The sequence below is a fragment of the Prionailurus bengalensis genome, chromosome A1, assembly GCF_016509475.1.
Source record: "Prionailurus bengalensis isolate Pbe53 chromosome A1, Fcat_Pben_1.1_paternal_pri, whole genome shotgun sequence".
Taxonomy (NCBI): Eukaryota; Metazoa; Chordata; class Mammalia; order Carnivora; family Felidae; genus Prionailurus; species Prionailurus bengalensis.
Genome location: NC_057343.1, coordinates 175,882,933 through 175,897,673, shown reverse-complemented (window position 1 = coordinate 175,897,673; position 14,741 = coordinate 175,882,933).

Genomic DNA, 14,741 nt, shown 5'->3' with positions numbered 1-14,741 from the left:
TTAATTTTTTTAAGGTTAATTTATTTTTGAGAGAGAGAGACAGAGTGGGGGAGGGGCAGAGAGCTAGAGGGAGACACAGAATCTGAAGCAGGTTCCAGGCTCCGAGCTGTCAGCACAGAGCCTGACTCGGGGCTCGAACTCACGGACCGCGAGATCATGACCTGAGTCGAAGTCAGACACTTAACCGACTGAGCCACCCAGGCGCCCCTCTGTGCTGTCTACTGGACTGAGACCCTTAGCTTCAGTTTCTATATCTGTAATATGGGAACAAGAGCAGAGTCCTTACATCACGGGGTAAAATTTTGAGTCAGCTCGTAAAGCTGGCGTGAGGAAACAGGAAATTGAATGAGATTTTCCTGGTGCCTTGGGCTTCAGCAGAGACCTAAAGGCAGGGAACCATACAACAGATGCCAGGACCCCGACATCCCAAACCGAGGGGCTCGACCCCTTGCAGGACTTGTTAACATATCATGACATGGTCTTCGTGATCTTTAACTCATCACCCATCTCTAGAATACAAAAGAAAAGAGCTGGGAAGCTGAAGAAACCTGTAGACAGACTTCTCTAGAAGGAGCTATCAGAAGACTGTGCCTCCCCCCCGCCCCACTCTGGGCCTCCATGACCCCTCATCTCAAGCCAAGTAGCGGGCAGGCGAGAGGACTCTTTGGTCAGCTCGTTCTTTTGTGTTCCCTTGATTCTGAGGGCTGCAGGGACCTGTTCTAACTCTAGCCTGGAAAGTCCAAAAGTGGGGGAATAGCCAACCCCCCAAGAGGGCGGGGTGGGAGGGCCTTGTGGGGAGTGAACTGCACCCCCCGTATGGTGAAAAATGGGAGCATTCCACACAGGCCAGGCCGTGGAGGCGAGCCCAATAAAAAGCCTGGGGTTCTGATATTACACCGGACCAGACTTTTAAAAACCTGGATAAAGAGACTATTTTTGTTTTTAATCAGAGAGTGATAGGAAAGCCACAGAGCCTGCCAACATTCATCCGGGGGCAGAGAAGAGCTGATCAAGAGAGCGGGTGCGGACAGCAGTGGAGGGAAGCAGTCAAGCTGCTCTGTGCTTGTACCTCGGGAGATAGCGTGTGCAATAAACCAGCTAGGCTGCAGCAAAGAGGAGAGTGCTTGGCACAGTTCTGGGCACACAGTATATGCTTTATAAATATCATCACCATCATCATCTCCATCACTATGGGAAAGAGAGCCTAGAGAACTCCCCTGGAAGAAGTTGACATTTACTCCTTAGAGACACTGACCTATTCTCACTGCTCCCCTTCTTCCTCTCCCAACGCCCCCCCTTCCAAATTTAACGGATTGAACTTGTCTAAAGCCCTCCATGGGTCAATGGCTTCCAACCAACCCAGGTGCTTGGTGGCAAAGGTGAGACGAGGCTGGGCCCTTTGACTCCCTGTCCAGTGCTCCCTCCATGTTTCTACCCTACCCACCATAGCAAAGGTCCCCTCGGGAGACTGAAAAACAGCTTCTCCCCACCTGACAGCAGGTGTTTCTAGGCTGGAAGATCATTTTCAATCCCCACCCTGCCTGTCTTCACCTCTCTATATGGCTGACTTATCTGGTGGACACAGTGGGGCCCATGGAGGTGCTTGTGAGTTTTTTTGTGCGTGTGTTTAAAAAAATTTTTTTTAATGTTTTTATTTATCTTTGACAGAGAGACAGAGCATGAGCGGGGGAGGGGCAGAGAGAGAGGGAGACGCGAACCCGAAGCAGGCTCCAGGCTGCGAGCTGTCAGCACAGAGCCCGATGCGGGGCTCGAACTCACAGACTGTGAGATCATGACCTGAGCCGAAGTCAGACGCTCAACTGATTGAGCCACCCAGGCGCCCCCCCAAAGTTTTTTAAATGCTTATTTACTTTTGAGAGAGAGACAGAGACAGAGACAAAGCAGGGGGGGGGAGCAGGGAGAGAGACGCACACACAATCTGAATCAGGATCAGGCTTCAAGCTGTCAGCACAGAGCCTGATGTGGAGTTCAAACTCACGAGATGATGACCTGAGCCAAAGTCAGAGGCTTAACCGACTGAGCCACCCACGGCCGCAGAAGTATTTTGATTTATTAATCAGAAGAGGAAAAAACAAACTTTTGGGCCAAATACGATGTTTTAATATAGGATACTAATATGTTTTTCTTTATTCTAATACAGTCATAAAGTCACATTTAAAAATAGTTTTTAAGAAGGAGGGGATAGGGGTGCCTGAGTGGCTCAGTTGGTTAAGCGTCAGACTCTTGGTTTCGGCTCAGGTCGTGATCTCATGGGTTTAAGCCCGCATTGAGCTCCACATTGACAGTGCAGAGGCTGCTTGGAATTCTCTCTCTCTCTCTCTCTCTCTCTCTCAAAATAAATTTTTAAAAAACCTTTAAAAAAAAGGAGGGGATGCATGAAGGTAAAAATGCCCAAGGCCCATCAAAGTCATAACGCAATCTACCCCAGTGAACTCCAAAGACACAATCCTTCTGGAAACATTACCACAGGCCAAGAGGAAGGTCAGTCATGTGGGAAGAGGAATCAGATTTATGCTTATCCATCTGTGCCTCTCATTCCCAAATGCCTGAGATGCGTTTCAAAAGGGCTCAAGAGCGCAGTGGGATGGAAAAGGCTAAAGAACGAAGACGAAAGGAAAATAAGAGAGAAGGTAAAATCAGGCTGGAGATGAGCTTCTTGGCAACCAAAAAAAAAAAAGAGGAAGAAGGTATTCTATATTCTTGCGAGAGGTACAGTGTGTGGACAGTAAAAAGCCCAGTGCTTAGGGAAATCTCTCATTCAGATACTTGGGCAGATTATTGGCCGTGGGGGTTGCTGTGACCCAATAGCAGAAGACGATTGTTTACCTGCCTTCTGTGTACGGTCATCAGACTTCTTAGAACAACTTGCAAGGCTCTAGGAACCTGGTCCCTGCCTATCCCTCTGACCTCATCTCTCTCTCTGCTCCCTCACCAAACATGGTTCAGCCTCTGAGCCTCCGTACTTGCCGTTCCCTGTACCTGAAAAGCTCCTCCCTTGAGCTGCTTGTTCTTAGGTCTCACTTCCAAGGGCCAGGCTCCCCAGAGACCTCCCGGACCTTCTAGGCCCTACACTTTCCCCCCAGTCTGGTGTTGCCTCGTCTTATCTTTTCTGTAATATTTATTACAATCTGAAATTGCCTATTGATTGACTGTCATCTGTCTCCTGCACTCACACGGAAGCTTCCTGAGACCTTTGCTGTCTTTTTTTTTTTTTTTTTTTTTCCCCCTGTATCTAGCTGTGTTCTTCCTGGAATGCGGATGCGGCACAGGGGACGATCATTGAATGGATGAATTTAGGAACGTGCATCCTGGTCGCCAGCAGGATCCCAGCTGTTCCGTGAATTGACAGAGTCATGATGGAGTGCAAGTTTGCAGGTGCAACTCTGGGGGTAGAAGCCGAGACAGAGCAGAATTTTCTGTGTAACGATGCACACAAGAATTTACAGTCCCCAGGAATCCTGGGGGAGAAAGGAGGAGGCATGCCTGTACTTTTCTTCTAATTACAGGCACTAGTTTTCCTCTCTGACAGGAGAGAACGTTTTTCTATCAGGTCCTTTTAAAGGATAGCTCTGTGGTGAAGGGACGTTCCGACCACAAAAATGAAAAAAGGAAAGAAGAGAAAAGAAAAATCTCTTTTGTACCCTGTCATGCCCAGGCGGGACTCTGAGGGTGACTTATCCAGGAGGATCAAACCAAGTGGCCCCTGGATTTCTGCATTTTCCATTAGATACATCCTCTAATGGTAGTGTAAACACTGTAAAATATTAAAAACACCATTGGGTCTCTGCTCGGTGCATTTGTTCCAAAACCACGTCCCAGCCAAGTTTCGGGCTCGATGAATCACCCTGAATGCAGCTATATTTAGGCCTCTGCATGCTAATGTTTCTATTTGTCGCTGAGCCCCAAGGAGCAATTTCAGAGAGCATCTCTAGTGTCCCGATCTCCATGGAAACGGTTTTCCCGCTTCGAGTGCCAGCCCCAGGAACGAGGAATGTCTGTGCCACTTTCTCTCTGCCGCTGACACAGAATCCGAGTTTTGCTACATGAAACAAGCCCAGCCCGGTCCCTGGTCCTGCTCTGGGAAGGCCAGAACGAGCCTCACGAACATCTCTTCCCCTCCCTCTTCTTGTTTCGCACCTCTGTCTCAGATCGCCACATCCGTATTTAGTGCGCTTCCTAAAATTGAGATAATCTGGAGCACAGAATCTGTGCATTCTAAATAAAAGCACTTGAGTGGGGGGGAAAAAAAAAAAGAAACAAAGAAAGGAATGATAGACACTAAATTGTTAACCGGGTGACAGTGGGTCCAGGGCGGGAGACAGGGGACCTTCACTCTAGTTTCTGTATGACTTGAACTTTTTCTTCAAAAGCAGTCCTGTGTTATTGCCACAATTCATGAAATCAAAAGGGTTCGCGGCTATTGGATGTACCCTGTGCTGATGTCTGTGTGCGACTTTTCCATCCATTTCAACGGTTCAACCCATTCTAGCTACATTATTTGGAATCTGAAGAACTTGTGGCAGCCTGGGGACAAGATCAAAGCAGATTTTCACCGCCAACGACAGGAAAGCTCTTGTTTGTTTCCCAAACCTCACTCCTCCCCTCCCTACAACCTGAAGTCTGGCCACGCCAAACTTGCCTCCTGTGCCCACATTCATCAAGTGGTATACATGACGTGTGCAGTGTTTGGGGATATCAGCTGTGCCCCCAATCAAGTTAAAAAGGAATGGAATCTTTTGACTTTTCTTTTCACCGAAATTATAATTGCGCAGAGGTTAACTGGTCCAGTAGCATCACAAGGCTTATGGTATAAAAAAAGGAAAATAAGAAATAAAAAGAACAGTACATTGTCCTCCCTACTTGACTCTCCACATTTCTGCTTCCCAGGGGAAAGATCGTACGATGGTGTTAGCTCTTTTTCCTGGCACTTTCTTCCATGTTCTGAGCAGTGCATTTCTACTACTATTTCTTGATGTTCCCGTTTTAGATGTTGTCCGTGGAACTCTTCCAATGGAAGGTGATGAGGATTTAGTTCGCTTACACACCCTTCATTTCAACATATGCCTTCTCTCCCCGCATCTTCCCAATGACATGTTAGTGAGAGCAAATATTCTGTATACACATTATTATGCCCATATAAATATTACTCACAGCAGAGTCTAGTATGATTGTATTTCTTTTCTACTTATGTGATATCTCTGGAACGGTCTTGTTTTTTTCATACGCTTTGTTTCTTAGAACACCTATGAATTTAGCATGAATGCATACTAAAACTCTCTGATGGAGGTGTCGATCTCTCAATACATCCAAACACATCAGGGATTTTATCGGCTTCCTCTTTTCATGGTGACGTCTCTCCAAGTGGCCCTTCCTCCCTGCTCCCACCCCGAACCCACTGCCGTCTGGTCCTGCCGCCTGGCTGGGTCCTGGGTTCCCCTTTCACCACTCTCCTGGAGACCCTTTTCCTTTTTTTCTTTGTCTGGATCTCCTGTCTCCCTCTGTCTTGGTTTTTCTCCCTTACTTTAGCAGAGCTCACCTTCCTGTTAATTCCTGGAAGAAGGTGCCTGGCCTTTGGGTTTTGTCCCCCTACCTTCACATCTGGTTGTTGGATGAGTGTAAGTTTGCAGGATGGACACCACGCGCCTATAGAGTTTCAAGGGCACCACCCTGCTTTCCACGCTGTTGTCAAGAGTCTGGTTCCATTCTCATTTCTGATCCTCAGTGGACAACCAATACATTTCACCCACCCCACCCCAGCGTCAAGGTTTTTATCTCTCCCAGTAGTCTTAAAATTTCCAAGAGGCGATGGGTCCCCGGTTCCTATTTTTATGCTGCATACTTGGTGGGTGCTATCAATTGGAATCCAGTTTTAGGAACTGTTCTTATATCATTTCTATGGTAACTTCTTTTCCTCGGTTCTCCATTTGCTTTATTTTTTTTTTTTACATATTGGGCTCCCAGACGGATTCTGTACATTTTTAATTAGTTCTCTTATTTTTTTTTCATCTCCTTTTCTACTTGTTCTGTATTCTGAGACAGGTCTTACACATCACCTTCCTGAAGCTTCCTGCAGACTTTTTAAAATCTCTTCTGTCGTATCTTTAATTTCCAAGAACTCGGTTTTTCTCCTAGCGGCTATGTTTTATAACTTTGTCTCCTTGTTTCACAAAGGCTATCTGTTTTATTTCGCTGAGTGTATTTTGCTTCCCCAAAAGTGCTTCCGTCTACTTCTCACTCTTGGTTGGTTTTTTTTTGTTGTTTATTTGTTGTTGGTCGGTCGGTTAGTGGGTTGGTTTGGTTTCTTGAACTGCTCAGACATCTAGTGATGCTAAGAAATCCGTTAACGTTACAGAGCGAGGCACTAGAAAGAGGATTAGAAGCTTTAGGTACATGGACAGGACAGGTTGGTGGTTAAAAGGCGGGCTTCATATGATGGGGTGATTTGGCCAAGTTAATTCATCAGGAGGCAGCTCTCCACAACTATAGTTTCCCATGCGTGGGTCTTTTCTCTTAAGCTAGACTATTCCCCCCCCGCCCTCCAGTTAATCCTCCATTTCTTACTTGGAATTTATAGAAATCGGGATGACAGGATTCTTAGCCCTGAGATGGGAAAGGTGGCTGGCTGGTGGAGAAGGTATCACTTACCATTTGGTATGTGAATTTTCATCGAATTCCCGTGATCATCGAATTCCCTGATCCCAGCTGCGTCCAGAGTCCCAGAATCCAGTGATGGCTCAACACCACCAGGGGATAAAACCTCAGCCTCCTGCGAGGATGAGTGAGTGTCACGTCTCTGGCAGCACGGGATAGGTCAGGGGCCCAAGTTCAGCTTCTCTGTCTGCAAAACATTAGTTCCATCCTTGCTTTCAGCCTCTCCTTTCTCCCTCCTTTCAGACACCAGCTCCCTGAGGTTCTGTGGTGGGACTGACATTGCTCTCAGGTGTCCCCCCCATCAGCACGGGGTTCGGCCCTCTTCTGCTGGGTCAGCAATCCCTCAACTCTCTGCCTTCAAACGTCCCCCATGTTGCTCCTGTCTCCTCGCCCCGTCTCTATCCTTGTAGGTTTGTGTCTGTTTTTAAATCCCTTTACTCACATTTGTGTGCAGTCTTGGGAGAACATGGCAGCAAAACTATGTTCCAGTTCCAGGCTAAGTGGAAGTCCTCATACTAGCATTTTCTGTGTCCTTGGACTATTTGGCAGTCTTGCCTCTCGCCTGCCTGGAGAATGCTATCCTCCATTGGCCCCTCAGCAAGTGAGTTACCCCTGCGTATCTGTCGAGACCCAAATCAAATGCCTGCCAGCTCCCTCCACGAGATGCCACGTGCTCCTCTGGGCTCTCACGGCACCGTTTTCACGCCTTCAGGTCGGCACCGTGTACGTCGAAGAGCAGCCGTGACAAGATACCCCGCTACTTGCTGGCGTTGCGACTCACAGGCACTGTTTTCATCATTTCACAGCCGAGTTTCACATCTTGATTTAGGTCTAGGTCAGCTAGCGTGTCACTTGTGTTCTCTGTGTGGAAGAGTGTGTCGGCGATATCCTTTCTGCATGTTCGCTGTCCTGAGAATTTCTTCTCAGGTGCCCTCCTACAAGAGCAGTGGAATGGATGGAGGCTTCTGTGGTTCGGAAGCTACTCCTCCTGGTCTACACACTCAACTTAGGTCTCACTCCCTGCGGGGGTAAGCTGGTTGTCAAGGTATCCACGGTCCCAGACTGTACGATTTGGGTATCAGTCTTCACCCGAGAACAGTATTTTTTTAGGATTATTACATAGGTTTCCCACATTACTCTATCCTTTGGTGGTTTTGCCGGGGATTTGGAAAGAGTGGAGAACCCAGTGCACGGGTCTCTAAGATCGCCACGTTGGTCCAGCCCTTGAGAAAGTGTCTTATCTTTCCAGTGTTTACCATGTGGGCTTCAAAAATAGATAAAGCAGATATTCAATGACTTATGTTCCCAACAGCTCATCCCTACCTTAGAAGGCGTACGAGCCCTTTTATTTGGGCTCTGGGTGTTCACACGTGGAGGGCAACTTTAAGATCATCAGTGCTGTCCCCAGATACTTACTTTCCACGGGACAGTTACGAGCTCTGCCTCCGTCTTGATGGTGTCTCAGTCCAGAAGCTAAATGCTTGAGTGATGTCCATATAAAGTGATGGCTTGCTGGCGAGGGGAGGCCTCTGCCTCTCCAGGGCTGTCCCGTCCCATTTCAGTGGGCGGATAATGTGATGTGATCCAAACAGAAGTCTGGACTGGATCTTTCATAGTCAGTTAGGGTGGCTGCGAGAAGCACAGGCTGCCTTTTCCCTCTCCAGGTGACGATGCGTGAGCCGTGCAATTTTGACAACCAGAGCTTTTGAGGCCCGTCTTCCCCTTCTCTCACGGCGGGTTCTAGAAGCCCAAGCACTGCTTCATGGGAGCTCGTACAGGGGCCATTGGCAATATCAAAAGGGGACATGAAGAGGCCTGTTATGCAGTTGAAGGCACGGAGGGCATGACGGGAGCTTTGCTCCTCTGGGCCCTACACAAACACGACCTCATTGAATTCCTGTACTCACCCTGTCAGCAGGGGCTGTTATTCCACTTTATTTTTAAATTTTTTTTTTTCAACGTTTATTTATTTTTGGGACAGAGAGAGACAGAGCATGAACGGGGGAGGGGCAGAGAGAGAGGGAGACACAGAACCGGAAACAGGCTCCAGGCTCCGAGCCATCAGCCCAGAGCCCGACACGGGGCTCGAACTCCCGGACCGCGAGATCGTGACCTGGCTGAAGTCGGACGCTTAACCGACTGCGCCACCCAGGCGCCCCTGTTATTCCACTTTATAATCGAGGATACCAAGGAAGCAGTCCTTGGCCACATAGGTATCCAATATATAGTCATTGATTAAATAAATAAATAAATAAATGGAGTCACTTGCCCAAGGTCATACAGCAGTTAAGTTGAGGGTGGGGAAAATTCCAGGAAATGAACATCTTCCCCAGGGGCCTTCCACGTGTCTGAAGTGTTTCCCAAAGTTCAGTGCGTCGTCGGGTGAATCCTTCCCTCAAGCCTCCTTGCCTCTGGGCCAGTGCCTTTTAAAGGAGGTGTGGCAGCTCACCCGCACGACTGTCGGCATCATTCATTAAGTCACTTATTCAGGAGTTGGTGATCAGGTCAACACACGCCAGGGCTGTGCTAAGTAAGGGGGGACGGACCCAGAGTTGACGAGGGTACGGTGCCTCTTCTCAAAGAGCCCTAAGCCCGAGTGAGTAGTCCTGTGACGGGTCGGTGCCCAGCAGGGTGACCGATCTCTGGTTTTCCTGGGACTTTCCCACTTTTAGCACTGAAAAGTCCCGGGCGCTGGAAAACCCCTTAGACCTGGGCGGGTCCGCCCGGGACACAGATTTACCTGCCTGCCACAGAGCGAGTTAAGAATTTGTTCAGGAAAGATCGACTCCGATTTAAGAGAACGATGAAAACACAAGCCCCAGACGTGGCACTTTGCAGTTTCCTAAGTACTTTCTTTTCCACCATTTCCGTGTTCACAGCAATCCTGTGCTTTAGGTTTGCGTGGCATTCCACGCTGAGGATCAATGGTATTCATGGATATGTCCAAGGTCAGGATGTGGGTTGCTTTCTTCACGGAGAAAGAGAAGATCACTGATGAAAGTGATGGCGTGGGTGTGTAGGTCCCGGGCTGTGGGGCGGGGACTCACAGCGCCAAGAGGGAGATCAAGAGAACGGTGGTGTGGCCTCCCACCCGCCAAACTGATCCACGTGGTGTGATAAGGAGGCACGGGCTCTGCGTCCACCACCAGCCCATCAGGCTACGCTTGACCCCGAAGAAGTCATCAATGCCTGAACTTTGGAGTTTTCGGTTATGCCAGGGGTTAATGAGCCCTGTCTGGGATGACTGTTGCCAAGATTAAATGATATAAATCAAGCAAAGTACTCAGCACAAGGGCTTGCCTTTGAAGACACTTGAAAGATGTCAGTTCTCTTTCAGATTTCTCAGGCTTGTTTTTCTCTGTGGCGAGCGGCAGAAATCCAAGTTCAATCCCCTAAAAAGTGAAAGCAGACTTGCTGATTCGTGTAACTGCGTGCTTTAGGGTTCCCGGCATGGCCGCATGGATGGAGGGGGCCCTTATGTCCCCAGGGTTAGTTCCCTCTCTCTCCCTCTCTGTAGCTCTGTTTTCCTCTATGTGTGGACCCACCTCCACCCACTTCTGGGACAGACTTAGTCTATGCAGCCACCACTGGCTCCAAGCATGTATTTTACAAAATAGTAGCACACGCACAAAGCACTTCTCTCCCCCATTGGCCACAAATCCGTCCTGGGGAAGGAGTGGATGGGAATGGTGTCAGCCCTGGACCCGTGCTTAGGTCCAAGCAAACCTGGGTCTTACCTGTTGTGTGGGTCTCCCCTTCTCACGGCGACCTAGGGCGAGCATGTCATTTATCCTTCAAACTGGGATCCTCTGGGGAGTGGAAAGGGGGATATCAATGATTAAGCCAGGACAAGGGGCGCAAACCAGACTGAGCCCAGCCACCTGGGAGGCGTGGTGACCCTTCCAGCGCCAAAAGAAAGGGATCGGGAAAAAGAGCAGCGGCTACCATGCCCAACTCACACGGTTTCTGTATTTAAAATGCCCTCCGTGGGGCGCCTGGGTGGCGCAGTCGGTTAAGCGTCCGACTTCAGCCGGGTCACGATCTCGCGGTCCGTGGGTTCGAGCCCCGCGTCGGGCTCTGGGCCGATGGCTCGGAGCCTGGAGCCTGTTTCCGATTCTGTGTCTCCCTCTCTCTCTGCCCCTCCCCCGTTCATGCTCTGTCTCTCTCTGTCCCCCAAAAAATAAATAAACGTTGAAAAAAAAATTAAAAAAAAATAAATAAAATGACCTCCGTGGAGTCGTTTAGAAAATAGCACTCTGTTCCTAAACGCAGAGCATCTGAGAACATTGGTCCTGCCTCCTTAACGGACACAGCGAGTTTTCCAGCAAGTGTCTCCCGAATCTTTGGGTGATTTAAGTGCTTATGATTCTTATTCCGGATGTTTGTATTCAATTGGCACTGTTCCCGCTTCTATAGCTCCCATAAACTCCAGCATCTCCTGGTTTGGGGTACAGCCTGGGGCCCAGGAACACAGCCCCAGGCCTCCTGCCATTAGCACATTTTCACTGAGAATGCGCCCACAGCCTCCCTGCCAAGCAGTAGTAGTGACAAACTTGGAAATAAATGTTCAGCATCCTTCCTGAGATGCAGGAGACAAGCACCAGAGACCTCTTCCTTCTCCTCTGCCCTCTGCTGCGAGCACAGGAGTTACAGGCTTTGAATCCCCACCGTCTGGTGTTTGAAACTCACCGATGCCGCGAGATTAGTCCCTAACCTCATCTAGCCTTAGATGCCTCGTCTGTGGAATGGGAAGCATCGCTGGAGAACATTTTTAAGAGGTTGGCACATAATAAGCTCTCAATTAACAGCAACCAGTATTCTGTCCATTACCATTATTATGGCCTAACTCCCGAGTGGATGTGAACTTTCCAGGGCCGCTCTCGCTGTGCTGGCCACAGACACTTCACTTGCCTCCTTCCCCAGTTATTCACGCTCTGAATCTTCACCACTTCACCAAACAGCTCCTCCCAGTCTCGTTTCCGCCCGCCTGTGCTAGTTAAGCGGAATCATAATGGGTATCTCCCAGCGCCCACCGTTTTCTATGTGGCATCCTGACCAGCGAATTTTCCCAAACGCCTGCTGGAGACGCCGGCCCTGAGCCGGAGACAGGTAACAAATGATTCCCCGGTGGGGATTCTGAGATCTGTTCTGCGTGTCTCTGAAGATCGTCTCTGCCGTTTCTGAGCTCTCTAATGAGTCTTGCCTCATTAAACTACTTTATTGCATCCCCTAAGCTACTTCTGTGAATCTTCTCTTTGTCCCTGTCTGTCTTGACTCCATCGCCAATTTTTCTTTCTCTTCTCTGGTATAAAAATAACAACAGCTAATAGTTTTCTGTGCCAGGCACTGGGCTAACTGCTTTACATCTTCCTAACAACTCATTCTATGCGGGGGTTTCTTTCACTGCATCATTTTGCTGCGGGGAAACTGAGCACAGGAGGAAAGGAAAGGTATCTCATCTCGGCAGGTGCGGGTGTCTTGTGGGATTTAACTGCAGGCCGCCGTCCCCAGAGCCAGCATTCGGAAGTCAGTCGGACTGCCGCCCGCCGAAGGGTGGCGTATATGTGAATGACAGAGGACCCGTGGGTAAGTGGATCATTTCAGAAGAAATGCTACAAAACATCGTTTGTTCTTTCAGTCCGTGTTTACCAACTCTAGTCTCTGTGCTCAAAGGTGCTTGGACGAGGAAGAAAAACCCCCTGCCCGAGTGGATCATGGACCCACAGAAAATACAGACATAGGAAGAGAGGAAAATCCAAATACACAAGAAGATAGCATAAAGAGATAGAAACTCCAGAGGAAAACAGAAAGGAGGCTACGTGTGAAAAACGTACCTTTTCAAGACTAATGTATTCCAATAAATCTAATGCTTTAATTAACAGGTACCAAGGACTCGGGGCGAGGTAATTTTACAAATGCTTTATAATCTTTGAAGTTCTTTGATTCGGAAGACACGGCATGTTCTTATAAAGATTCAAGGCCAACGTCAGGATCATAGATGCGCTGCCCTGCAGAACGAGGGCAGCCTTTAGAGCAGGGTCTCATCTGGCTCTGTTACCTTCCAACTGTGGATGTTGGACATGACATTCAGCTTCTCTGAGCCTCAGATTGCTTGTCAATAAAATGGGCACAATCCTTCACCTGTTAAAAGACGTCTAAGCTGTTTCCAGTTCTTGGATATCAGGAGTAAAGCTTCTATGAACATTTGTAGACAGGCTTCTGTATAAACATAAATCCCTGCTTCTTGGGATAAGTGCCCCCCGAGTACAATTGCTGGGTTGCATGATAATTGCACGTTTAGTTTTCCAGAACATTTTTCAGCATGGCACGACCATGTTACTATTTCACCTTATATTTGGCAACTTAGGAGTGATCCAATTTCTCCACATCCTCACCCATCTTTAGTATTATCATTATTATCTTTTTAAGTTTTAGGCATTCTGATAGGTGAACATTGATATTTCACTGTGGTTTTAATTTGCATTTCCCTCCTGGCTGATGAAGCTGAATCCATACCATACTAGTCAGCAATAAAAAGGAATGATTTATTGGTGAATAGTTCATCATGAAGCAACAATTTGGATGAATCGTTACAGAATTATGCTCATTGAAAAAAAAAAAAAACAGTCCCCAAAGTTTGCATACTATCTGATTGTACTTGTATAACCATGATGGTTGAATTGGCATGTCAACTTGACTGAGCCACAGGATGCCCTGACTTTCCGTCAAGCATTATTCTGGATGTTTCTGCCAAGAGTGTTCCTGGATGAGATAGACATTAGAATTGGTAGCCTGGGGTTGCCTGGGTGGCTCAGTTGCTTGGGCATCTGACTCTTGATCTTGGCTCTGGTCATGACCTCATGGTTTGTGAGTTCAAGCCCCGCGTTGGGCTCCCCGATGACGGCATGAAGCCTGCTTGGGATTCTCTCTCTCTCTTTCTACCTCTGTCCCTCCCCTGCTCTCACTCTATCTCTTTCTCTCTCTCAAAATAAATAAACATTACAATTTTTCTTTTTAAAAGAACTGATAACCTGAGTAAAGCAGATTGCCCACCCCGTGTGAGTGGGTTTCCTCCAGCCAGTTGAGGGCCTGCATAGAAAGAAAAGGCTGGTCCTCCTGTGAGTAAAAGAGAAGCTCCTTCCTGACTGCCTTGAGCTTGGACGTGAGTTCTTCCCTGCCCTCAGGCTTAAATGAAAACATCGGCTCTTTCTGGGGCCTGAGTCTGCTGGCATTCAGAGTGGAAATTCACCACAGACTGCGGGGTCTCCCGCTTGCTGACTCTCTTTGAAGATCTTGGGCCTTGCCAGCTTCAATAATCATGTGAATAAATAATAAAGGGATATTATTAATAAAGGAATAATAAGTGTGTGTGTATGTGTGTGTATGTGCGTGTATGCATGCATCTTGTATGTCCTATTGGTTGTTTCTCTGGAGAGCCCTGCCTAATACAATAACATGTTGGAAATGGCAAAATTAGGGAAATAGAGAACGAATCCATGGTTGCCAGGAGTTAAGATGGGGGCAGGAAGGAAATAGATATGATTTCAGAAGGGCAGCGGATGGAATCCTTGGGGTGACGGAACCAATCTGTATCTTGACCGTGAAGGTAAATACACAAACCCAGGCCTGTGGTGAAACTACATAACACACACACACACACACACACACACACACACACGTGGGTGCACACACGCACACGCGAATGAGTACCCGTAAACCTGGGGAAATCTGGAAAAGATTGGTGGATCGTATCAGTGTCAATCCTGATTGCATTATTACACTGTCATTTCACAAGATGTTGTCATTGGGGAAAACAAAGAGTACTTGGAACTTCCTTATCTTATTCCTTCCAACCGCCCGTGAACCTATAATTATCACAAAATAGAAAGTTCGATTTAAAAATCTCACAGCTGAGCTAAAGATGAACTGAAAGGGTGTGCACAGAAGCATCTGGCTAAGGATCTAACACACAGTAGGTCCTCGATAATTGGCAGGTGTTACTTCTTTCGCAACAGAGAGTTCTAATTAGTGCAACGTCATATAATAACACACAATTATTATAGGATGGA